General features: G+C 49.0%; 1 protein-coding gene across 1 annotated transcript in view; it reads right to left on the bottom strand.

Annotated features, from left to right (window-relative positions):
• LOC119173852 (uncharacterized) overlaps positions 1-26940 on the bottom strand; it is a 96974-nt gene that overhangs the window by 51892 nt on the left and 18142 nt on the right. The window lies entirely within an intron of this gene.

Here is a 26940-nt window from a genome sequence, read left to right as displayed (position 1 = left end):
CGTGTCATGATTATCATGTTTGGATGTGTCGTTTACCTTCGTTATTTATTCATGTCACGTGATACCAAATTTAGTATATGTGGAACTAGCGAAACGGCCGCCAGCATGCTATGAGCGTGGTATATTGGCATGTTCTTACATGACATGCGTGTCAGGGTTATCAAGTTTGCACCAGTCATATATTTCGTCATCCATTGACGTCATGTAACACCAAACTACATGTCACTGTCAAGGCGCCAATACATTTTGACGTGACGCGGTGCGCGTGCTCACCCGGCGTTCATTTCGTCGCGTCACCCCGGCGTTGCCAAGCCAGACACCAGTCTTGCCATATACTCGCAGGCGCACGCCGCGCTGCGTTGCTTTGGACGCATGCGCGTTTCAGTGCGTCCGGCGTCCCTCTGCCATGAAAAGAGGGAGACGCAGTGTTGTCTGGGTAACACATCGGCGCGAAATGAGACATGTCGCATTTCGCACCGGTTGTCGTCGGGCCGCGCCGACGGACGCTGGTCGCGCCTGTGTCAGACTATAGAGTGCTCGCGTTTTGCTAACTTAGCGTCAGTGCGCCCAGCGTGTGCGCGCGTCAACGCTACATTGGAGTATACATTGGGCCCTTCATGATGCGCTCGCGGCTGTTTTGCTAACTCCACATATACCAAATTTGGTGTCACGTGACGTCAATAGATGACGAAATATAAGACTGGTGCAAAGATGGTAATCCTGACACGCGTGTCATGTAAGAACATAACAACATACCACGCTCATAGCGTGCTCACGGCCGTTTCACTAGATCCACATATACTAAATTTGGTATCACGTGACATGAATAGATGACGAAGGTAAACGACACATCCAAACATGATTATCATGACATGGAAGTCATGTACGGCATCATTTACCTCCACCTCGTAACGTTGTGCTGATTTTAAAGTGACATTTCAAGATTTTTGATTCGTGCTTCGCATATCATTGATTCCCACTCTACGTGGGATATGCAAATGTTTGTATGGACAAGTTTCTCGCACATAAAGATAAACACTTTTCCTAAACACAAATGTTATGGAGTATTAATACAGTACAGTTTCGTCTGACGAAAAGTGTTTTTGCTGCATTGAAGGCGGAGGCAAGTTAAGTTCAAGTCAATAAGCGTTTTCAAATACGAGGAATAAGCATACATGGAGAGTTTAGTGCTCGCCCATCGAAGAGAAAATGAAGTATTCTGAAATATGCTCAAGGGTAATCCCTCGTCTCTTCGGAGTTAATATACCCTCCCTTAATATACAATAGATTGCGCTGTCCCTTAGAGATGCATGCAAACTGCAGTTGGGTTAAGTTATATTAGATGGCGCTATACGCATTCTGCGTCGTCATTGCCATTTTTCATTTAGTTTCCTAGATGGCGCTGTCACATAAAGATGTGCGCAATATGACGGTTGGGTGAATGGACACTAGATGGCGTTAGAGGTTGCCGCTGCTCTCCGATTGGCTGCCACGGGGGCTGCGCCGGGCTGCGCCGGACCGACGTGTCGGGTTGCGAGCGCGGCGCCGGGCAGATACCAAGACGGTGGGCGCCAAGGACCCCGCTGCGAAACGTGCGCAACGAGCAGCGGACCTCAGAATGCGACAGCGGGAAGCGGCGAGGTTGTCGGAGGATTCACGGTATCACCGAAAAGCCTCCGGAGCTTCGCCGACCTCACAATTATTCACTCCATGGAGATGTTTTAATTTTTTTTCTAAGGTGTTAACGTCTTCGAGAAACATCCAAGGTTAGGTTTTATGAGTGCTGGAACAAGGGAGAGTTCGCCGATGTGCCACAGTAGAGAATACTTGAAACTTCTAATCGTTTACATCTTGGTCTGAACGCGAACGTGCGTTCTGTACGCCGTTAGGGACAGCATTCTACTTTCCCTTAGTCGTCTGCATAGTAGTATGCGTCACTCGTCCCATTGTGTGACCTCACAGTCGCCACGAAGCCATGGCAGAAAAACAAAACGAAGACCCACACATTGTTCAATAGACAGGGCATTCAGATAACGAGTGCTCGGATAGAAAACGTTGACGGGCGGTTGGCTAGGTAGGCCAAAAGCCACCTGCAACGCTTAAAACAGAGAGGGAGGCTGCGGAGTGAACCCGAAGATCTGGATCGAAGCTGTATAGTTCTGGCCAAGGGATAGCAAAGTAACTCTTTTTGCTTATTAGCGATTAACTGTTGACCAGCTTAGCCATTAGTGCTTATCTATGCTGTTTTTTTTTGTCGAGTAATCGGCTTTTTTGGCAGAAGTTTTGAAAACTGCTAAAATAAAGGTTGTACTTATTCATGTACAACCCCATTTATTTACCGCGGAACGAACACGAAAAATACTATTGCGTGGTGTTTTGATGAGCGATGCTATTTACTTGATTAAGTGCTAAATATAATTAGCACTAATGAGTCGCGAATGCATAAGGAGTATGTGCTGTAAATATAACAATGCATGCCAAAATTCAAACAACAATGTAAACTCGGAGCGATAAAAAAGTGGCACCATTGCTGGAATGTTGTGGAGCATAAAATATTGTTTTAAGGCAGCACCGCTGGCGCGTATACCTCGTTGTTTAGTGCAAAGAAACGACGATGGACCACTGAAAACTCTAGACGTAGTGTTGTAGTATTCTGGTGTTTTACATCGTCCGTTACTTCGCGGTAAAAGACAATATGCATACAGTACGACATAACTAGCCCAAGAAACTGCTTCGTTAAACATGTTAAGTGAAGCATTGGGGAGCTAAACAAATGAATGAAAAAGAAACGATGCTACTGAAAGCTCATGTTCAACAAGCCACAGAATGAGCGAGGAAAGAAATTTGCCGGTTTTTCAAAACACGCTCTTTTTTCTTTCTTTTCTTTCCAGAGCAAGCGAATGTCAAATGACGGAAATTCGGTGAGGGTTCCCGCTCGGATGCTGCTGATGTTTCTGAGTTCGGTAACGACGTCGATATGCATATGTGTATACATGCACTGGACGGCGTGGGGCTGCTCTTGATAACTAATTATCACACATAGCCCCCAAACCGTTCTGCGTATAGCCACAGAGTATCAGTTCCTTTCTTAGCTTTCTCAGCTCTTTTGTGACATCGAAACTCACGTTTTACCTCAGCTGTACCATCAGGAGCAGTGGTCCTCCCAAAATATTTGCATCGACAATACCTGCTATATATATATATTGTCTTTCGCTATTTCATGAAGTGAATCACGTAGGATAAAAAAATACACAAACTGTTATTCGGAAGCGGACAGAACTATTATGTAGAAGTATTATAAGTAAACATGTTTTTTTTTACCACCTCCAGTCAGGGGCGTAGCCAGAGGCTAGCACACCAAACCCGTGCCCACCCTCCCCTCCCGAACTTTTTTCCCGCCATGGCATAGAAAGCGAAAAATGATCATATCAAGGGGGTGCCTCCCCAAGAAAAATATTCTGGCAACGCGCTTGCCTCCATGGTTTTCCTCGCTAGCTATATCGCAAAGCGCTGTTCTCTTCCGAGGCTGTCGAACATAGTTTGGTTTTCTGGATATCGATTTCCAGACCAGCCATAAATTCTGCTCTCCATGTCCAACTCGGAAATTATGATTTGCTATTCGTCCGTCGAGTTATTCGTCAAAGTAACATCATCGACGAATCACAGGTGTTCTCTACTAACTTGTATCCCTGACGTGCGGCTTGTTGATCTCTACGATTTTTTCTGAATTTTCTCTCTCAATCCTAGAAGAAGCAGCCGCACTTCGGCGAAACATTTTCGACTGCACGGTTCTTTAAAAACCAACATTTGTCATATGACATTGTATAATGCGCACGCAAGCCTTAGTGAGTGAGCACTTTCTACGTTGTGGTCCCCATCGGAGCGTTGTGCCGCAATATGGTAAGGATGGTCGCTTATCTTTTGATCGATTAAGGATTATTTCTTCTCTGCAACATAAATCAATAAATTTTTATTCATTATATATTTTAATAGATTGACTGATGGACATTTCTAGCGCATGCATTCAAACAGCTTGAAAGAGTCTATAAATACTCGATATTATATAGGCAAATACCCTTAAAAAGTTTCATCGAAACAAATAAACAGAGCTCGAGCTTTATTTTATTCATATCAAAAACAGAAGTGCATGGCGGTTCGATAAGTGATATCGACTTTGTTAAATACTAATTGTAATTTGTACGAACGGCTAGTCAAGAGGTAAACAATACATCACGTGAAGCCAACGACATGAAAACTGGGGGGAGATTGAGATTTGAAGTGGGGAAAAATCATCGATCAAGCGGTGTTTTTCAAGTTTATTCGAGCAGTGAGTGGCGCTATGAAAGAACACTGAGTGAATGCGATCAAGTTCGTAACCAGGGTTATATCCAAGAAGGACAAGAAATTTTATTTTGTCTTAGATGATGATGAAAAACATTTATTATAAAAGAGAGAGGTATGGGGCCAAAACATGACCCCGCTACATGGTCGGCGTCCTTAGTCCGGGACACCGCATGACGAGGCCCCTACTCGCGCCCGTCTCACCAGAGCCCGTTGAGACTCTAGTGATGAGCAGTTGAGGAGGGCAGTCTCCCATGCCTCTCGGGAAGGGGTAGGGGAAGGGGGTAGGTGGGGATTTTTCGGACATGCCCTTACCATGTGGAAGATATCACACGTCTCCCCACAGTGTGGGCACCGCCCATCTGTGTTCGCATCGAAATGTTTTAGGATTGCAGGACAGAGTAGAGTACCTGTCTGCAGGCGCCTTAGAGTTCGCTCTTCCGCCTTACTCAGCCCCTTTGCAGGAGCCGGGTAAAGGCGGTGAGTGTCGCGATAATAGGTCAGAATTTCTTTGAACCGCAGCAGCGGTGTATTGGCCTCCGAGTCATAAGAGCCAAGGTGAGGAGCCCGGTGGGTAAGCGCTCGGGCGGCCACGTCAGCGGCCTCATTACCTCGTAAGCCCTGATGGCCAGGAGCCCATACGATGCGTTTCGGGGCTGGATCAGCGAGAGCCCGTTTTAGAATTTGGCTGGCTAGGGGGGATATCTCTCCTACCAAGTAATGAGCACATGCTTTCCGGGAGTCCGTGATGATAACTTTCGAGTTGGGGTCCACAGCAGCAAGCGCTATGGCGACTTCCTCAGCGCGCTCTGGATTTTGTGCTCGGAACGAGGGCCCATTGACATGCTTTTCCCGGTGAAATACACAGGCCGTGCAAAATCCCGTGGGCGAAGGCCCTGCTATATCTACGTAGAATACACCAGGTCGGGAGCCGTGTTGCCTCTCAAGCGTCCGAGCCCGCGCCTGTCTTCTGCTTTCGTGCGTGTGCTTATCCATGTTACTGGGGAGTGGAGAGACCGAGAGCATATGTCACCACAGTTCCGGAATACGCTCCGCCTCCTCTGCAGTGCAAGTGTGCTGTATATGTAAGCGGTTCAGCAGGCGGCACCCGGGAGCCGTCTGCACGAGCCGCGTATATTGATTCATAAGGTGGGCCTCCCGCAACTCCTGGTAGGAGTTGAGCACACCCAACACCCTCAGTTTGGCGTTGGGAGTCGCCACCGGGAGATCCAGAGCTCGTTTAGTAGCCTTACGAATGATGGCATCTATTCTTTCGTCTTCTTGCTTGTTAGTGCGAAGGTATGGGATGGCATAGAAGATCCGGCTAGTCACGAAGGCATGGGCGAGCCGAAGCGCGTCCCTGCCTCGCAGACCACCCCGCTTGTTGGAAACGCGGTGGATCATGCGCCCTACCTGTTCGCCTATTCTCTTGAGTTTCGCTATAGTGGAGTCCGGTCTGAGTCTGTGGTGAATGAACAGGCCCAGAATCCGGAGCTCCTCCACCTCTTTGATGGGAACCCCAGACAGGGAGATGTGTATGGCTGACTTATCTCTTGGCTTCGCTCCAACGTGGAGAAGCTCTGATTTGTTTGGAGCACATTGGAGTCCACAATCGTTGGCATACGCCTCGACTATGGATGCGGCCTGCTGAAGGCGTTCCTGCATTTCACTAAGGCTCCCTTCAGTGGTCCAGATTGTAATATCATCGGCATATACTGCGTGTTGTGTGCCTTCGACCCTGGCCAATTCGCTTGGAAGGCGCATCATAGCAATGTTCAAAAGGAGCGGTGATAACACTGCTCCCTGTGGGGTACCCCGTGTTCCCATTGTTTTAGAGGCTACATTAGCTTTTCTGCATAGCGATGAACGTTCAACCTGATGGAGGTCAAAGGACCACTCAACAGGTTTGACATTTTCGAGCTGACAAGTGCGTCCGTAAACAAGGCGTTCATGATCACGTCTGCCGAAATTTGCAACGCTATACGCGCCGCGGAAATGGGTCAAATTTCAAGATGAACGCTGCTCCCCCTTCCTTTTGCGGGCGCGCGCCCAGAGAATGAGGACATGACGTGCGCGTATGAATGGCCCCACGTACACGGCAATTTAGTGACGTTGCTCCTCTACGTAGACGACTATGCCCTGACGTTGCCAACAGTGGCACGTGATTGGCGAAAATTATTGAACACAACATGCGCAGTTTATGTATTTCTTGCTTGAGGAGATTAATAAATCTGTAGATAAATAATGAGATACAATAACGGAATGTGACCTTTCTCTTTTTTTTATTCCCCCCCCCCCCCGTGAATCGCAACGAGATGCGGGGCTAATGTGCCGGCATTTCGCATGCGTTCGTGTCCACACGATTCCGCGGGCAGCGCATCGAGCAGAAGACAGCCGTGGAACGCTTTTGCGCGTTCGCGCACTCATTGTGCTCATCTCACGACCTATTCCATCTATTTAACGCGTCATCTATAATACCTTCTGTTTTAATCTATGTAATACCATCTATTTTACCGCGTCTAAATGAGCGTTTCCAAACCATCCCGCAGAAACAGGCAGTAGACATCAAAATAACGCTGGTCAACAACAACAACAACAAAAGAAACAAAAAATACACCACTCGCGTGCATGGGGGCTGGGCTTGTTCGGGTACGTCATGCGCACGTGGCCTCTTGGTCGGATGCCGGAAGGGTATGGAAGAGATTTGGCTTGCGAAGGCTACGCAGAGGAGCGGCAAGGGTTTCAAGCTCGCCTCCCCTCTTCCTCGTTTCGCACCGCTTCCAAAAACAGCAGCTCGTAATCAACCAAGCCAAAAAAGTATTGTGGCAAAATGTTCCTCACCGGACACCCAACAACTTCCACGGCCTAACTAAACTTTGGTATGGGGCCTGGTGAGTGGCCCTTCAAGGAAGACGTACACAAATATTTTTGCTGAGTTAGCATAGCGCTGCCTACGCATTCAAAAGCCCTCCCTAGGAGAAGACGTAAAAATGTAAAGCAGACATGCAGGGTAGAACTTTGTTCTTTGCAATATCTTCAAAGCTATACTAGAATTTGGGCGGCTGCTATCGGGGCGTTAGCGACGCTTACGTGCGTAAAAGAACATGAAAGACGCCGCGCAGAGGCGGTTTGAGGAGGGTGTTCTGGTGACACTCCAGCCGAGAAGGTTGACAGCATGCACAAATTACAATGAAACCCTACGCTTGCAAATAAGTAAGATAACAGCTAAAAACAATTGGACCCGTATCTCCACGTTTCACTGCAATTGTCGTCGAAAGGCGATAGTCTTGCGCCTGGAGAGGGTGAACAAAACCACTGTTTATTTAATGTTCTGCGGGAGGTAATCGGTGAACTGTATTCTGGAGGCGGTATACGTTTGAGTGTCTCGATCTCTGTAGCGAAGGCGAACGAGCGCATCGAGGCACGTTAGTCACGAGCGCTATCTGGCAGTGATCTTTGAAAACGAAGGAAGGCGTGCGCGCCTGTCTCGGAGGTGATAAATGTAGAACGCAAAACAACGAGTAGGTGCCACAACCGTGTCATCTTAGCAAGGCGTTGGAAACACTTGCCTTTTTGAGCATCACGTTGCATTGACAGCGTAGCGTTATAAACGGTACGGTCCCTAAAATTACTTATGTATGCGTTTTCTAGTATAACGACACGCTTACAAAATATTGATGTGCTCTTGTGGTGCCTCAGATATGCGCCATAATTGCTTTTGAATTGACAATCGCACAAGTATAACGCTGAAATTTGAGCAATATTGGTGGGCGCTGCGGATGGGGTTGGCCGTTCAGGGTATGGTTAAGGTCAGTTTGGGGTATCGTTACGGCGGACAAACAAACAAATGTACGGACAGACAAAAATTTTTGCGTCGGAGTACCCCAAGAAAGACTATCGTCTTAAAAAATTGGCAGATCCCACGTACAGTAGAAATCGATGATATGCGAGGCACGAATGAGAAACGTTGATATGTCACTTTATAAGATAAGCACAACGTTACGAGGAGGAGGTAAATGATGCTGTACATGACTTCCGTGTCATGATTATCATGTTTGGATGTGTCGTTTACCTTCGTCATCTATTGACGTCAAGTGATACCAAATTCAGTATACGTGGAGCTAGCGAAACGGCCGCAAGCACACTATGGTTGTGGTATGTTGTCATGTTCTTACATGACACGCGTGTCAAGATTATCATGTTTGCACCAGTCATATATATATCGTCATCCATTGACGTCACGTAAAAACAAATTTTGTAAACGTGGAGCTAGGAAAACGGCCACGAACGCATCATGAAGGGACCAATATACTACACTGTAGCGTTGACGCGTGCGCACGGTGAACACAGCGACGCTACGCTAGCAAAACGCGAGCACTCTATAGTCTGCCTGACACCAGGCGCACCAGCGTCCGTCAGCGCAGCTCGATGGCAACCGGCGAGAAATGCTACATGTTGCATTTTGCGCCGATGCCATAGAGTAACATTACTCTATGCCGATGTGTTACCCAGACAACACTGCGTCTCCCTCTTTTCATGACGGAGGGACGCCGGACACGCTTAAACTCGCAAGCGTCAAAGCAACGCAGAGCGGCGCGCGCCTGCGAGTATATGGCAGGAGCGGCGCCTGGCGTGGCAACGCTGGCGTGACGCTATGAAATCAAGGCGCACCGCGTCATGTCGAAATGTATTGGTGCCTTGACTGTGGCATGTAGACATGTTCTCACATGACACGCATCTCATGATTATAAGGTTTGCACAAGTCACATACCTTCGTCATCCATTAGCGTCACGTAATACCAAATTTGGTATAAGTGAAGCTGGCGAAACGGCCGCGAGCGCATCATGAGCGTGGTATGTAATCATGTTGTTACATGATACACATGTCATGATTTTCATGATAGGGTCTGTCGCTTGTCTTCGCCATGCAATCATGTCATACCATACCAGTTTTGCAACATGCCATGTGAATGGAACCACCGCAAGGGCGGCGGGAGCATGAAATGTAGATCCTGACAGTCATGACATACATGTCAGGATTTTCATGTTACGACTAGTCAAATATGTTCTTCATACAGTCATGTTATGCCATACCAAGTTTGGTATCAATACCCATATCGAAACGGCCAGGAGAGCTAAAAGGCGTGTGCGGATAGATAGATAGATAGATAGATAGATAGATAGATAGATAGATAGATACGCTGAAAGTCGTGGAAGTTCGCTAAGAAATGCTTTGCATTAAAAAAATACTTGCGTGGATTTCGGATTCATTCGTTCATCTCAGTTTCATATATTGGCTTCTAGTGGTCGAACCTTCGCGTTGCATATCAGAGGGAATATTTAAACGACACAATCTTGATCATTTTACCTCATTATATGTTCTTTTTCCTAAAGGATAACGCCAAAACTCAATTACCTTTCCGCCATGCCTCTCATTGCGTAGGTTACAAGTAAAGCAATTTCCGTAAGGTAGGTGAACTCTGCAGTTAAACCTGATCACACATGGGGGCTTTTCAGGAACACTGAAGCTAGGCATGTCCCTCGTATTTGGCTCTATGAGCAGTCTTATCATGTAAATTCATAACAGTTCTTAGCGGGACGGCTCAGTGCTCTCCCATAGTTGAGTACGAAGTACACTAAATTGTTGAACATTTTTTCTAAACATGGGGCAATGATTCAGCAAGCACTTGCGATCTACCTGATGTCTTGTACGTGTTTCGCAATAGCAGCGTAAGCCTGCGCAAGGGACGGTCTAGCACCCTCCCATAGTAGAGTACCAAGTACTCTAAATCGTTAAGAACTTTCTCTGAACACACACAGTGTGCACACTCACGAGACGGCCTCCAGCAGTCCCATAGTAGAGTACTAAAGTGGTGGTGGTGGTAAAAAACATTTATTTCAGAAAAAGTCTACTAGAGAGTGCCGACGTGGCCCATCGGCGTGCTAGAGTGGCAAGACCCTATTCCGGGACGCCAGTGGAGCTGGAAGCTGCCCGTGCGCGCTCCACCAAAAAGCGTTGCGCAGCCAAGGTAGAGCAGCCGAGCAGGCACTCCTCCCAAGCCTCTCTAGTTGGGATAGGAAAAGGGGATGAAAAAGGGACGGGATTAACTGGGCACGATGCTACGACGTGATATGTGTCGGCGAGGACATGACAGGTCGAGCAGGTGCCATTGATTTCTGGCAAAAAGTGCCTGGCAACCGCCGGACTGATAAAGGTGTTCGTCTGCAGGCGGCGTAGCAGTCGTTCGTCCGCTTTCTCCAGACCGCGTGCGGGGTGCGGGTAGAGGCGGCGCGAAGCCCGGTAATAAACCAAAATTTCGCGAAAGCGCGTCAGGTTGGTATTGCCAGATTCCGTCTCGGGACATGAAGGGGCAACGGCCCGGACAGGAGAAGCGCGGGCAGCGGCATTTGCCGCCTCGTTGCCGGGCAGGCCCGAGTGGCCTGTGGTCCAGACTATACGAATGGGATGAGGGTTAAAGCGCCAAGAGGCTGCCTGTAGTAGGCTAGCCGCCAGCGGGGCAATGGAACCCTGAAGGTACTGAGAACAGGCCGAGCGCGAGTCCGTCAGGATGGTGCGTGAGGCAGGGTGAGAGGCGGCCAAAGCTATGGCAACCTCTTCAGCGTGTGTTACTGTGTCTGCTCGAAAGGAGAGGCCATCTACGTGTTTGCCCTCTGTAATCACGGCAGCCGTGAAGTGACCCGAGGGGGAGGGACCCGAGACGTCCACGTAGAAAACACCAGGACGATCGGAGTGTCGCGTATGAAGGGCCGCGGCGCGTGCTAGTCTACGGCCAGGATGGAGGTCGGGGTTCATATTACGGGGTAGAGGTTCCACCCATAGCTTTTGACGCCAGAGCTCTGGTACCGGCTGCAGAGGGTCTTGGTCAGATATCGGGTTAAGGCCAAGTCTGTGTAGAAGACGGCGCCCTGAAGGCGTCTGCGACAGTCGATTGATTTGGTTAACGCGATGAACTTCGCGCATCTCTGCAAAGGTGTTGTGTGCCCCCAGAGTCGCGAATCGGCTGTTGGAAGTTGCAATAGGTAGGTCCAGAACGCGTTTGTATACTGAACGAAGAAGGACGTCCAGCTGGTGCTCGTGTCGACGACGCAGGCGAAGGTAAGGTAAGGCGTAGAGGACGCGACTGGTCACAAACGCGTGGGCCAATCGGAGGGACTGAGACCCGCGGAGGCCGCCGCGCTTGGTAGAAACTCGCCGTATCATGCGGCTCACCTGTTCGCTGGTGCGTCTGAGGCCTGCTATTGTGCCCTTTGGATCCAAGGACGATGTGAGGTGAAGGCCAAGAACCCGAATGTTTTGCACTGACGGGACGGGCCCGGACGGAAGAAAAATTTGAGGCGGCGGTAGCGAAGAGACTGAAAGAAGAGCCGATTTAGCTGGAGAGCACTCCAGGCCGCATGAACCTGCGTAGGTGTCCACCAGAAGGGCAGCCTTTTGCAGGCGTTCTTCGATTTGCGCTAAGGAGCCGGTGTTGGTCCAGATTGTGATATCGTCCGCATATAGTGCGTGTTGTATTCCCTCGACCTCGCTTAGAAGAGAGGGGAAGTTCATCATCGCCAGGTTAAAAAGCAGACGAGACAGGACTGCCCCTTGAGGTGTACCCCGCGTGCCTAATAAGTACGGGCCGTGTTCAGTAGAATTAAGGCGAATGAAGGCGGTGCGATGTGATAGAAAGGCGCGAATGTAGTTGAAAGTCTTCTGCCCGCAGTTTGTGGTAGACAGGTTAGTGAGTATAGTGCTGTGTTTGACGTTGTCGAACGCCCCGCGGAGATCGAGAGCGAGCACGGCTTTATTGTTATGGCGCATAGTAGTCGGCTCTATAATATCGTGTTGAAGCTGGAGCAGGACGTCCTGCGCCGACAGATGCGGGCGAAAGCCAAACATCGTGTCGGCAAAGGTCCTCCTGGCCTCCAAGTAGGCGGAAAGGCGTTCGCGAACCATGGTTTCCATGAGTTTGCCTGCGCAAGACGTAAGTGAGATGGGTCTCAGTGCCTCAATACTAACGGACTTTGCCAATTTGGGAATGAATGTCACGACCGATGTGGTCCATTCTGTTGGAAGCGGAGAGCCGTCCCATATCGAATTTATAAGGTGGAGTAGCGAGAGGTGTGCTTGGTCGGGAAGATTTGCCAGGAGCGATACTGTGATTCCGTCGCGTCCAGGGGCCGTGCCCCGTCGCATTTTCGTGAGTGCAAATCGTAAATCAGAAAGCGTGTATGGGGCGTCGAGGTCGGTGTTAGGGGCGCCGGAATACGTATATGCTGGGCCTGCGGGATCAATTGTGCGGCAGATGTAGCGGTCACAAAGTTCTCGCGCGAGTTCATCCGTAGTGCCCTGAAAGGCATGCAGAACACGGTGGAGCTGGCGTTGCGTTTCTCCCCTGGTGGTGGAGGGATCGAGAAGGCTCCTAAAGAGTCGCCACGCACTCTTAGAGCTCATCTGGTTTGCAGCCTTCGAAGAGGTGCTAAGTACTCTATATCGTCAAGTACTTTTTCTAAACACACATAGTAGAGTACGCAAGTACTCTAAATCGTTAAACACTTTCCATAAACACATCGGAGTTATTACCCACAGGACCGCTTTATGCTCTCCCATAGTTGAGTGCCAAGCGCTCTATATCGTTACCCACGTTTTCTACACACACATTGCGTAAAATCGTACTATGTTACTCTATGGTAAGATCTCTAGTTGCAAGAGTGTGGCTACGTTGGGAACTGCTTTTCGCTCTCCCATAGTAGAGCATCAAGGGTGTAAGTTGTTGACCGTTTTTTCTAAACACGTCAACTTGAATGCAAATGCCATAGATATGCAAGTATACTGTTAACGTACTCTACGGAACCTGTGAAAATTAAAAAAAAAATCACAGCATATCCACGGAGTGAATGATGATGAGTGGGGCGAAACTTCGGAGACTTTAATCGGTAAACCGTGAATCATCCGTGGGTCCGTCTGTCTGTCCATCTGTTCGTCAGTCCGTCTGCATGTCTGAATGGCCGTCCATCCATCCGTACGTCCGCACTTGCTGAGTGAGTCATCGAACTAGGCGGTCAGGTACGACCTAAAAAGAACAGAACCACTGCTTTCAGAGCTTCGCCCCTAAAGCACTGCCACGTGAACCATTGTATGAACTGTTGCGAGTCGGGGTCTCACCGACGCGCTCCCGCTGACGTGGGATGCCCAGACACCAGGGTTCCGTCGGATCCAGACTCCTGTGGTAGCGTGGAGCAACTTCGGGTGGAGGAAACGATGCTGAGGCTGACAAGTTGGGGAAACGAAACATAAACAGGTGTACTGGCACTGTTTAGAGCTGTTTACTGCGTAAGCGGTCAGAGTTCTGCAAACCGCGAACGTGGTGAATGAACCATTAACCGTGGTTGAGAGCAACGTCCAGCACTTGGCAGCGTCGTCTTAAGCCCTGTGAGGCTCCTCCTCCTTCAGTGAAACACCAGTCACACACATGACGCCACCCACTTTGGCATCAGCCAATAACACACGACCGCCGAATAGTCATCGCACCTCCTGACTCCTGACAATGCTCCTCCGGTCAGTTTCACTCAAGAGAGAGGAAGTGGGGTCCTTCACGGAACAAGTTGGCGTTTGGATTGTTTCTTCCTTGGAAGAGCAGCAAAGGATTAGCAACTTTAATCGCTTTGACACTACCTGCGCGGTCGATCTGTCTGGCTGCCTCGCCAAATACGCTATGATGGATGAAATTTCAGTAGGAATGTTGGCTCATAGACAATCGAAGTTGCCACATTTTAATCCTTTTATTACTTCCCGCCGCTTGACGCTCGTTCCGAGGGAAGAGCACTGGGGTTTGCTGATGCGGGAACGCAGCCCGGCTACGCTTCTCATGGCCAGCATGGCGCCCTGGGGTGGGAGTAACAACAGTACCCATGTGGCGTAAATAAAAAATCACAGTATATCGAGGGAGTGAATGATGATGAGTGGAGCGAAGCATTCGTCCGTTCATCTGTCTGTCCGTCCTATCTAGTGGTATTCTTCCCTAGGATGGATGGATGGATTGATATGGCTGTACCCTTTAGATCAGGCGGTGGCTAGCGCCACCAAGCCGTAATACTTAGTGAACCAAAAACTAGATTTATTTTTTTTCTTTAATGGTGAGGTTCAGGACTCGTACTTTGCAGTGAAGGGTTTATTTTCACTTGTGCCTTGACTTTAGCCACCAATCAGATAACCCCCTTCTACTTAATTCTACCCGCTAAAAGTCTACTTGCCCTCCCTGTCCCTAAACCCCAGTGCTTTGAAAAACTCTGCTCCATCATCCTGAACTATAGGGTGAAGCCCTTTACGGAACATTATCAAGTGTTCGGCAGTTTCCTCCTCCTCTCCACATGCACTGCATACCGCGTCTATTCCTTCGTATTTGGCCCGATATGTCTTAGTACGCAATACTACCGTCCTGGGCTCAAATAGTAGAGAACTACCCCGAGTATTATCATAGATTCTTTCTTGGGCAATTTCCTTATCAAAAGTTTGATAGATCTCTAGTGCGGACTTCCTAATCATGCCAATTCTCCACATATCTGTCTCAGCGTCCTTTACTTTCTTCTTAACCGATAATTCTTTTTGGTTTGGCCCCCTGTTGTTTTCTAAGTATTTAGCAGTCAATTTTCTGGTTCGCTTCCTCCATTTTGTATCGACATTCTTCATGTACAAGTAGCTGAATACCTTTCTAGCCCTATGATCCTCCCCTATTTCTCTCAATCACTTCTCAAATATTATCTTGCTGATAGCTTCCCTGCCCTCGTATGATGTCCATTCCATATCAATTTTTACTGCCTAATTTGGTGTATTCCCGTGAGCTTCCTCCATTGTTGTCCGAAGGCAAGCCTACCTATTCCACGTTGCTTAATTTCTAATCTTGCTTGAACTTCTGATCTCATGCACAAGACCGCATTTCCGAACGTCAGACCAGGAACCAAGACCCCTTCCCATATTCCTCTCGCAACATCATACCTATAGTAATTCCACAGTGCCCTGTTTTTCATTGATTGATTGATTGATTGATTTGTGGGGTTTAACGTCCCAAAACCACCATATGATTATGAGAGACGCCGTAGTGGAGGGCTCCGGAAATTTTGACCACCTGAGGTTCTTTAACGTGCACCCAAATCTGAGTACACGGGCCTACAACATTTCCGCCTCCATCGGAAATGCAGCCGCCGCAGCCGGGAATCGAACCCGCGACCTGCGGGTCAGCAGCCGAGTACCTTAGCCACTAGACCACCGCGGCGGGGCAACCCTGTTTTTCATCCCTGCTGCATTCCTGTTACCCTTTGTCGTCACTTATATTTCGTGTTCCCTTAGGTACTCGGCCCCATTGCTTATCCATACGCCCAGATATTTGTATTTATCTGTTATCTCTATCGTGACCTCCTGTATTCTAAGCTCACTACTTCATTATCATTAAAAATCATGACTGCTGATTTTTTCTTACTGAATCTGAAATCTAACCTATCTCCCTCATTACCGCAGATGTCCAGCAATCTAATCAAATCTTCCTTGTTGTCGGCCATTAGGACTATATCATCTGCGTACATCATTGCTGGTAATGCCTGTTCAATGAGTTTTCCTTGTTTGATGAAAGAGAAGTTGAAGCCCAGACCACGTCCCTCTAATTTGGACTCTGATCTTTGTAGGGACATCATGAATAACAAGGGTGACAGACGACACCCTTGCCTAAGCCCCTGTTTCAACTCTGTGGGCTTGGATACCTGTTTTTCCCAATTTTTAACTACCTTGTTACTTTTATAGATTTAATTTAAAAGATTAGTGACTCCATCTTCCACACCTAGTGTGTCCAGTATTCCCCACAAGTGCTGTTGAACCACGCTACCTTACACTCCCTTGATTTCCAAAAAATGCTAGCCACAGGGGCCTGTGGCTAGCATTTTTGGATATCAAGCTTTTTTGGATAGCATTCGTGGCTGCTACTTCGATGCACTGCGTCAGTGAGAACAGATTGTCTTCCAACCTCCTGTGTTTCGAAAACCCATTCTGCAGTTCCCCCAGCACCCCCTCATCCTTTATCCATGCATGCAGTCTTTCCTTTATAATCTGCATCACCGGCCTGCTGACCACTGATGTCACTGTTATAGGACGGTAGTTGTTTATGTCAGATTTGCCCTCCTTTCCTTTATAGATCATGCTCATCCTGCTAAGTTTCCATCCATCGGAGACTTCACCATCGATTATTATTTTGCTCACTGCCTCTCTCAAAGCCTGCTTTGACTACGGACCTGATGTCTTTATCAGCATAATTGGAATGCCATCTGGACCTGTTGATGTACTACTAGGAGCCCTCTTCTCAGCCTTTTCCCACTCTCGTTGTGAAAATGGAGCCATTGCGCCACTTGATTCACCCTTGTCTATTGTAGCGCATAAAGCACTTCTTTGTTGAAAGTTTTCTGTCATATTTGTTCTTATATATTCAATAGCTTTGTCCCCTTCTAGCTTGGCACCTTGAGCTATAGTTATAAACCTCTGCTCTAGGCTCGTCTTATTTCTTAGGGAGTTTAGATGGTTCCGAAATTTCGCAGCTGCCTTTCTATCTTTTTTATGTACTTCTTCCAGCCACTGAGCTCCCTTTCTTCTAATCTTTTCATTGATCACAAGGGATGGATCCGTTCAACAGCTCAGGAAAATTTCCCATTTTCTTTCTACAACATCTGTTGGTTCACACCGCTGTTTAGCATGTCTGTGTTCCCTAGAGGCTTCCTGACGCTTTGCTATGGCTCTCTTAACTTCCTCATCCCACCAACTCTTGGGTTTTGCTTCTTTTCTGAGATGACTTGTCACGTGCCTTAGCAAGCTCTAGCTCAAACAGACTAATTATATTCGTGTATGTTCACACTGTTTAATTATCCTCAGTGATTACTTTCTCAATTTATTTAGTAGCTATTTCTACTTGAATTTCTGAATAGCAATTTTTACTGTATTGCTATTCTTGTCTCCTTCCCACTTTCACTGCTCTTCCAAAACTTACCTTGACACGTTTGTGATCACTACCCAGATTTCTGGAGCCACCTTCATCTATGTGCATTCCCCGGACCTTATCATACATCCTAGGCAACATCAGTGCGTAACCTGTCGTTGACTCCAGCCTTCCTACCTCCCATGTTATTTGCGCTTCACACTTCTCGGTACTGTTGCAAATGATTGAATCCTGCCTTTCACACATATCCGTGATTATGTTGCCTGTTGGGTTGGTATACCCACCTTTATCTTCTATGTGCGCATTCATACCTCCTAGTATAATTATCTTGCACTCTCCTCCTAACTCCTCAATGTCCTTACCATTGCCTACCATTGCCTACACTCTACCATTGCCTGGTTTTCCTCTCTGGCCTTTGCTCCCGTCCACAAGTACACCGAACCAAGGAGTGTCGTTTGCCCTGCTACTTTTCTTTTTAGCCATAAATGTTCCTTGCACTCCTGCTTTACCCTTTGCCAGTCTGTACTTTTAAGAATGAACGTCCCTATACCACCCCCCTTTCTGCTGCCTTCTGTCCTACTACAATATTTCCAAGCGTAGTCCGGATCGTTGGGAGGTTATTCCATGTCCCTAAGATGTGTTTCTACAAAACCGTATACCATCGGCCTCTCCGACCTTAGCTGTTATTCTATCTCTTCCCACTTCAGCCTGTTCCTGCCACCCTGCATGTTAATATACCATATGTCTGAATTGGCTCGGCGCTCGTGGCTACGTCTATTTCTGCCCCGGACTCTACCTATCTTAGATACTCGTGCCACTTTGGAATCATATTTGTTCATACCACCTGTCAAAGAGTCTCCCTGGTTGCTTTCCTCGTTACCAGCTATCCTGCACCCCAAAGGGCCCGCGTGCCCCCCAAAAAAGCTTCTGCGCATCCTGCAAGTCGCCAACCTCCCTGATGACCTAGCCGCCCATCTAAGTGAATTCTGACTCGTCAAAAACCACCCCACCTATGCACCTCTCTGGTTATTTCCACCACCTCAAAGCCTTTCTCTCGACTCATCCGCCATATCTCATGGTTTGCGTTGAAAACCGTTCTTTGCAGGTTGCCGTCACGCACCGGTACCTACGGTATCGTGCATATCACTACCTGTACCTGAGGAGAAGTAGCACGCATGTCACTGACCCCTTTCGCCAGTGTTGTCGCTGGTCCTGCTGTCTCTTCATTTAAGACATCGTTTAAACCGCCTGAAATTATCACGACGTTTCGTCTATCAGCTGCAGTTTTGAGTTTTGCACTCGCTTGCCTCATGACTGCTTCCAGCTTGCGTCCTGGGAACGCCCCTACAGCAACCCTCTTGTCACCTCTTACCCTCTCTTTGATTGCTTCTGCGCATTGATTTAATTTCGATTCCCCGGCAATTATCGCATGCTGTGACTTTTCAGCTGGAGCGTCCTGCACCTGGGGGTTACTTGCATCTGTGACGCTGGCTGCTTTGTCCCCTCCTAGCCCCACCACTACTTTGCTGAAGCTTGGCCTTGCGACAATTTAACTGACTGAACCTGTTTTAGATGCGGAGCATCTAATACTCGAGGCTTGTAGTGTGGCGCCGTCCGCAAGCTTCCTCCTCCTCCTTCCACCATCTGTGCATTCCTTCCTCCTCTCCACACCGCGCGCGCTTCTCTCCTCCACCATCTGTGCACCCTTCCTCCTCTACACACCGCGTGCGCTTCTCCTCTTCACGAACATTCGCCAGCTGTATGATGAAGCGCGCATGCGCTGTCGCGCTTCGAGAATATCGGCCGCTGACGCGCGCGCATGCGCCGTCGCGCTTCTCCCCTTCGAGAACCTTCGAGTACATTCTCCATCTTACGCGCGCGCATGCGCCGTCGCGCTTCGAGAACATCGGCAGCTGACGCGCACGCATGCGCCGTTGCGCGTCTCCCCTTTCTCGAACATTCGACAGCTGACGCGCGCATGCGCCGTCGCGCCGTCGCCCACCATCTGTGCCGCGCGCGCTTCTCCCCTTCGAGAACATTCTACAATTCTCCAGATTCTCCAGCGGACGCGCATGCGCCGTCGCGTTTCGCGAACATTCGACAGCTGACGCGCGCATGCGCCGTCGCGCTTCGAGAACATTCAACAGCTGACAGCGCATGGGCCGTCGCGCTGTATATATACTCAAGGTCGGCGCTCGCTCGCTCAGTTGCCGCTCGTCGGTTGGTTTGTACGGCGCGTCAACGTCCGAGGTCGCGGTGAAATTAATGCCAACGAATCCACAAACACAATGATCGACGTCCCTTCGACCAGCGCCGCCCTTTCGCATACGTGTCGTACGTGTTCAGTCATTTAACACCCCCTCCTACAACCACGTTAACCAATTTAGCCATCGACCCAAGTAAGTCGCAATTCAACACCCCGTTAACCAATTATATGCTCCGCATCCTCCTCAGTGTTCCCCCGAGGGAAGCTGCGGGCAATCTTTTTTCTAAACTTGCTTGCTCTTTCTTCTTCGCTGTTCTGGTTGCCGGTTCTCTACTTTTCTCCCCGTAGGCCGCTCCTTTGTTCACCTTGGCTATTGCTTCCTCGGCGGACTTCAGCCTTTCTTCCATTGCCCTCATTTTCTCTTGCTCTGTCACCAACGCAGTCTCCAGCTCGGTGATTCTCATCAACAGTTAACTCTGGGAAACCATCATTTTCTCAATTTTTCCTCGACCTCACATTGCCTACACTTCGCGCCAGCCTCTTCTCCTTTCGCTTCTGCACTTGAGTTCATTTTCAAACCCACCCCGCATACTGAACACTTTACAGTCTTTTTAACCATGTCTTTCTGACAATTTTCCTTATGACTTGTGTCACACCTGTCCCGTTATTAGGGAGGCGATCGCCGGGCTAATTCCAAGAGCCGAAGTATCGGCCCCCCGAACCGCACCACGAAAGCGTGGACAATTTAGAAGTGGTCCTTATTGGTGCGCCAGCGGACGCCGGCTGTGGCCCAAAGAACAAGACAGAGCCGAGAGTTGATAAACAAACAAAATTATATTCTCATTAACGGCAGATCAAAACGCAATACACACGTATGCACACTCCACAATAGTTACATACAATACGTCACCAAACAAACAATGTACTACACAGTACAATCAACCACACTTGAAACAACGGACACAGACAACAATACGCACTACAATGCAGTCGCATGCATTGAACAACCAAGACACTTAAAGACTAAAGAGATATAAAACCTATTCAGTCCAAAGTCCTTGGAACAAAAGTCTGAATGATACTCTTCCGAGAATCACTCACTCAAAGTCCAGCGTTGTTGTCGTTCCGCAGCTCTCGAAGTCTCTCTTCCAGGAAACCTCGCCGGAGTTTCTCTTCCAGGAAAACTCCCGTCTTCAATAGGCCACTCTTCAAACTTCAACTTCTTCGCCGGAACCCCGTCGGCTTCACACACGCAGCTGTTGCCCGCGTCTTCGCTCGATAGCGGTAGACCCACGCTCTTGCCTGTAGCTCGAGCCGTCCCTACGGACCAAAACTTCGCCGACTACACGGCGGACTCTCTACGCACTCTGGCGCTCACTTCCGTCTCCTCCTGTTCTGTCGCTACGGGCAGAACCTTCGCCGACTACACGGCGGAATTCCTACGCGCTCTGGCGTTAACTTCCGTCACCTCCTGTTCTGTCACTACGGGCAGAACCTTCGCCGACTACACGGCGGAATTCCTACGCGCTCCGGCGCTAACGTTCCGTCTTCTCCTGATTTCTCGTCTCGGCTGCTCGGTTAAATACCTTGCGCGCGACTTTCCAGATCTTTCTCGTCATTTCGTCGGCGCGATACGCAGCGAAGGCTGGGGAGAGGCGAGTCGGTTTGTCTGCCCTCCGCGTCGGATGACTCAGCTCGGTCTGACCCCGCCCCGTTCGTTCTGGAAAAATCGCGGGCTTGCTCGGCCGCCGCTGTGGGGTGAGGAGGTTCATCTGCGAAGCCGTGCTTCTGCGGGGAGAGCGCGCGCCCGGGAGCCCTGGATGTTTGCTTTCTTTTTCTTTTCTTTTTACCTCGCGGCATTTCTGCCGCCCGTTGTCGCAAGGATTTGGCGGCGCGCTCTTGTTTAGCGCTCGTTCTGTGACACTGCCCCCCACTTTAAGAATATTATCTCATAATATTCAAAACCACACAAACGAGCGCGAACAGTCACCACACATTCTCACAGACTGTAACACAATCCGTCGCTCATGACACTTCACATTCACAATATATCACTCAATACAAACGTACATTGTAGTTCAATTCCACAGCACATGAAATATAACCACAGGTACATGCCTACAACACTTCATCACACATTCTAAACAATACAAACGTACAAAGTTCTGTCTATCCAACAATTATACAACACTATACATCACACCATCGCACAGAACACTGACTCACTCGACATACACTTGAGACACAGGATAACAAGAACATTAACTCAACATATGTCACTCAGCCCTGCCGAACACATTCTGATTCCACCTCAGCACCTATCTTGAGTACTTCGAACAGCGCTTGCGCCCCTTTTTGCGGTGCTCGCTCGATCTATTCTTGTGTTTCCACGTTCTTTTTCGGCGAGCCCTTTCCCACGACGATATCTGAGGCGTCGTCTCAGCCATCGTTGTCTCTTCCGACACCGTTAACGCCTCATTACATTCGACGGGTCCTGTCTGTTTATTTACCCGCTTGATAATGCCTCTACATTTTGCCCGGCTGGCTAACTCCGTCTCCTTTACACTGTCAGTCGGTTGAGGTCGTGCCGACGTACGTCCAGTTGCTCGGCCTGTGAACTTATTCGACACGATCGTCTTCTCCTTCGCTGTCTCTTGCGCCGCAGCTTCACCTTGGGCTCTAGTGAGACCCGTCACGGGATGCTCCTCCACTGTATCTCGCGGCCGCTGTGTTGGCGAGGGCTCTATCTTCGGGTCTTCTCCCAAACATTCTGGATCACTTGGCCCTCGCGCCCCGTCGATGTTTCCGATGACAAGGTCATACAGGGGGGTCGTCATGCATAAAGCAGTAACCTTCCCGCTGAAGTACGGGGTTTCCACCTCAATCTCTGCTTCGGGAAGCATCCGAGCTGTACGGTCAATTAGGCAAACCGGTTTCGTTTTGCCTGTTAACTCCCTTTCCCGTACCAAATCTCTCCACACGATAACCGTAGAGCTGCCGGTATCTCTTAACACCGTAACTTTTTTGCCCGCAACTTTTCCAGGCCGCGCTGGCATTCCTTTCGTAACACCGGTTGGCTGTTTTGACATTACAGCCCCCACAATAGGAATTTTCTCCCCATTCTTCAGCTCTACGAATCCATCAGTGACGGCATTATTATCAGATTTCGGTGCTGCTTGCACACAGGATACCTGGTGAGTTTGACTCACTCCGTTCCGACATGCATCTGCTTTGTGCCCAGTCTGACCACACTTGAAACATTTTACTGCCATAGGGCTCGTAAAGATCGTTCGACAGTTTTTCGCGCGATGACCCACTCGGTTGCACAGAAAACATCGCTGCATGCTCTCTGGTGCACGCTTCCTTTCTTCGGGAACCAATTTCTTCGAATCATCGGGACACTCCTTCTTGACCTTGGCCAAATTAGTTCCTCCTTGCGCTTCTAAGAATTGATCAGCCAATTCAAGCATTCCTTCAAATGACTCCGCCTTCCTCTCTTTCAAATACAGCGACAGGCTTGGGTGGCAACTAGTAAGAAATTGTTCTTTAATTAGCAGCTCTCTAAGTTCATCGTACTCCTGTGCTGTCCCTGAAAGTTCAATCCATCTGTCGAAATAATGGCAAAGTCGGGCGGCATACTGCGTAGCCGTTTCACCATCAGCTGGCTTTCCTGTCCGAAACCTGTCCCGGAATCCTTCCACAGTGAATCTAAATCGCTTCAACAAAGCCGCTTTCACCTTTGCGTAGTTGGCTGCATCGGTCGGCGTCAGCCTACCGTACACACTGAGCGCTTCACCACTCAAGCAGGTACTCAAAGCAGTTGCCCATTGCTGTTCCGGCCAATTCTGGCTCCTCGCAATCGTCTCAAATCTGTGGAGGTACGCGTCTAGGTCGTCCTTCCTTTCATCAAACGCTACGAGCAGCTTGCTTGGGTTCAAGCGGAAGCCGTGATCTTCCCGTTCGCTGCTTTCAACTCTAGCTTGGACGGGAGTTTCGTTTCGCTGTTGCAAACGGAGCCGCTCGAGTTCAATTTCGTGCTGCCGCTGCCGTTCCCTTTCAGCCATCTCCGCTTCTCTTTCTTCTTTCAGCTGGCGCTCCCTCGCTTCTCTTTCTTCTCTCGCCCTTTCGGCTGCCAACTTCTCTCTCTCCAGCTCCAACTTCAATTGCTGCTCTCTTTCTTCCTTCAGCTGTCGCTCCTTTGCTTCTCTTTCTTCTCTCGCCCTTTCAGCTGCCAGCTTTTCTCTCTCCACCGCCTCTTTCTCCTTCTGGCTTACCCACTTCCGTAGTTCGGCGCCAGAAAGACCCATCTTCTCACCAAGAGATACTAACTTTTCGAGATCCATGGTGTCTCGCAACTCGCAAATAAAACCTTGCCGCGTGCAAAAAGTATCTGCCTAAATCAGTCTATCGGAACACTCCCCTGCACTCGTTAACGAGAACACTGAACAACACACAAAATCGGTCCGATAGCACTATCAACAACTCGAGGCTCTTTCCTACTACTTTGGACACACTGTGCACCAAAAGGTCCTGTATCGCGGACGCCAGATTAATTGTCACACCTGTCCCGTTATTAGGGAGGCGATCGCCGGGCTAATTCCAAGAGCCGAAGTATCGGCCCCCCGAACCGCACCACGAAAGCGTGGACAATTTAGAAGTGGTCCTTATTGGTGCGCCAGCGGACGCCGGCTGTGGCCCAAAGAACAAGACAGAGCCGAGAGTTGATAAACAAACAAAATTATATTCTCATTAACGGCAGATCAAAACGCAATACACACGTATGCACACTCCACAATAGTTACATACAATACGTCACCAAACAAACAATGTACTACACAGTACAATCAACCACACTTGAAACAACGGACACAGACAACAATACGCACTACAATGCAGTCGCATGCATTGAACAACCAAGACACTTAAAGACTAAAGAGATATAAAACCTATTCAGTCCAAAGTCCTTGGAACAAAAGTCTGAATGATACTCTTCCGAGAATCACTCACTCAAAGTCCAGCGTTGTTGTCGTTCCGCAGCTCTCGAAGTCTCTCTTCCAGGAAACCTCGCCGGAGTTTCTCTTCCAGGAAAACTCCCGTCTTCAATAGGCCACTCTTCAAACTTCAACTTCTTCGCCGGAACCCCGTCGGCTTCACACACGCAGCTGTTGCCCGCGTCTTCGCTCGATAGCGGTAGACCCACGCTCTTGCCTGTAGCTCGAGCCGTCCCTACGGACCAAAACTTCGCCGACTACACGGCGGACTCTCTACGCACTCTGGCGCTCACTTCCGTCTCCTCCTGTTCTGTCGCTACGGGCAGAACCTTCGCCGACTACACGGCGGAATTCCTACGCGCTCTGGCGTTAACTTCCGTCACCTCCTGTTCTGTCACTACGGGCAGAACCTTCGCCGACTACACGGCGGAATTCCTACGCGCTCCGGCGCTAACGTTCCGTCTTCTCCTGATTTCTCGTCTCGGCTGCTCGGTTAAATACCTTGCGCGCGACTTTCCAGATCTTTCTCGTCATTTCGTCGGCGCGATACGCAGCGAAGGCTGGGGAGAGGCGAGTCGGTTTGTCTGCCCTCCGCGTCGGATGACTCAGCTCGGTCTGACCCCGCCCCGTTCGTTCTGGAAAAATCGCGGGCTTGCTCGGCCGCCGCTGTGGGGTGAGGAGGTTCATCTGCGAAGCCGTGCTTCTGCGGGGAGAGCGCGCGCCCGGGAGCCCTGGATGTTTGCTTTCTTTTTCTTTTCTTTTTACCTCGCGGCATTTCTGCCGCCCGTTGTCGCAAGGATTTGGCGGCGCGCTCTTGTTTAGCGCTCGTTCTGTGACAACTTGCCTCACTCAATAATTGCAAAACTCGTTCCCTGCCCTACGAAAAAGAGAAAGTCTAAGCTCTACTACAAAAATTTGCGTGTTCAATGTACGTGCACCTCCTCTATGGGATGGCAAGAAAAAAAACACAAAGAAACAAACACACACACGCAGCACAAACTCATAAATACCTGGTGACTGATCCCCCAAAAGCCGTACAATGTAATAAGTGCCACAAATAATTTAACTGCTGCCTTAATAATTATACAGGCAAGCTCAAAACATGCAAAACCACTTATGTGCGCAGTCGATTAGGAGCGCTCAGAAAACACGTCCATCCACCGTGCCAGTCCAAACTGAACTCCAAGGACATATACAGACAGCGCCATCTTTTGAGCAATTCACAAACTAGAGGTCGCCACATACCACACAATAATACTACTACAGAGGAGAGAACGACCCTTAGTAGCTTCGCCCGTAAACATTCATCTTCTCTTCTATGCTAGAGTACGCAACTCAGTACTTTCACTCGTCGAGTCTTAAGCAACATGCGTCTTTTATATGGTTACGTTTTCTCTTTTAAGTTTGCGTTCTAGGTGCGAAGCAACTTAGTGGCTACGTCTGTCGGCGTCTCCTACGGCCACGCCGTCTGATGTAGTCATGGTCCGTCATTAAAATGGGTACACGCCACAGAGGGTGGACCGTGCGCTATGCCGCCCAGCCGCTAGAAATCAAGAAGGCAAGGTAGCCCAACAAACAGGCGACGACGTTAGCGAATCGGAAATGCCCTTCCTTACGTGTCATAGGGCACTCAGACCGGGCATGTATGGAAGAAGAAGAAGAAGAAGAAGAAGGAGAAGAAGAAGAAGAAGAAGAAGAAGAAGAAGGAGAAGAAGAAGAAGAAGAAGAAGAAGAAGAAGAAGAAGAAGAAGAAGAAGAAGAAGAAGAAGAAGAAGAAGAAGAAGAAGAAGAAGAAGAAGAAAAAGAAGCTTAGCGCACGCTGAATTCTGACGCAATGTTTCGACATTAGTGGGCGCAAAAACACCCTTCACAATGCATGTCAGGTTTCATTCTTGGGTTTCAGTCTTGGCACCGCTACTCATGAAAGAAATGTCTCTCAAAACACTGCATGCTTGACCTCTTCTCAGGTTTCGCGTTATTGGGGCTGAAACACTCACCGCTACATGTTTCGCGCATTCCCAGCTTATCTCTTTTATTTCTTAGTGGGCTGGAACGTGGGACAACAAACTACTGTAAGACAATTGATGATTGATATGTGGCATTGAACGTGTCGAAGCCACGTACCATGTAGTTATGAGAGATGCTGTAGTGGAGGGCTCCATAAATTTCGACAACCTGGCGTTCTTTAACGTGCACTTAAATCTGTGCACAGGGGCCTACAGCATATTCACTTCCATCGAAAATGCAGCCGCTGCAGCCAGGATTCGTTCCCGCGACTTGCGGATCAGCAGCCGAGAACCTTAGCCCCTATAGACTACCACGGCAGGGCGACTATACTGTAAGATAGCAGAGCACACACTGTCCCCTCGTAGAGTATATTCTGAATAGTTTACACTTTCTTCTGAAGACAAACGTGTGTCTTGCA

This window comes from Rhipicephalus microplus, chromosome 5, assembly GCF_043290135.1.
Source record: "Rhipicephalus microplus isolate Deutch F79 chromosome 5, USDA_Rmic, whole genome shotgun sequence".
Lineage (NCBI taxonomy): Eukaryota > Metazoa > Arthropoda > Arachnida > Ixodida > Ixodidae > Rhipicephalus > Rhipicephalus microplus.
The sequence above is the reverse complement of the archived record's forward strand: the minus strand, read 5'-3'. Positions and strand labels throughout refer to the sequence as shown.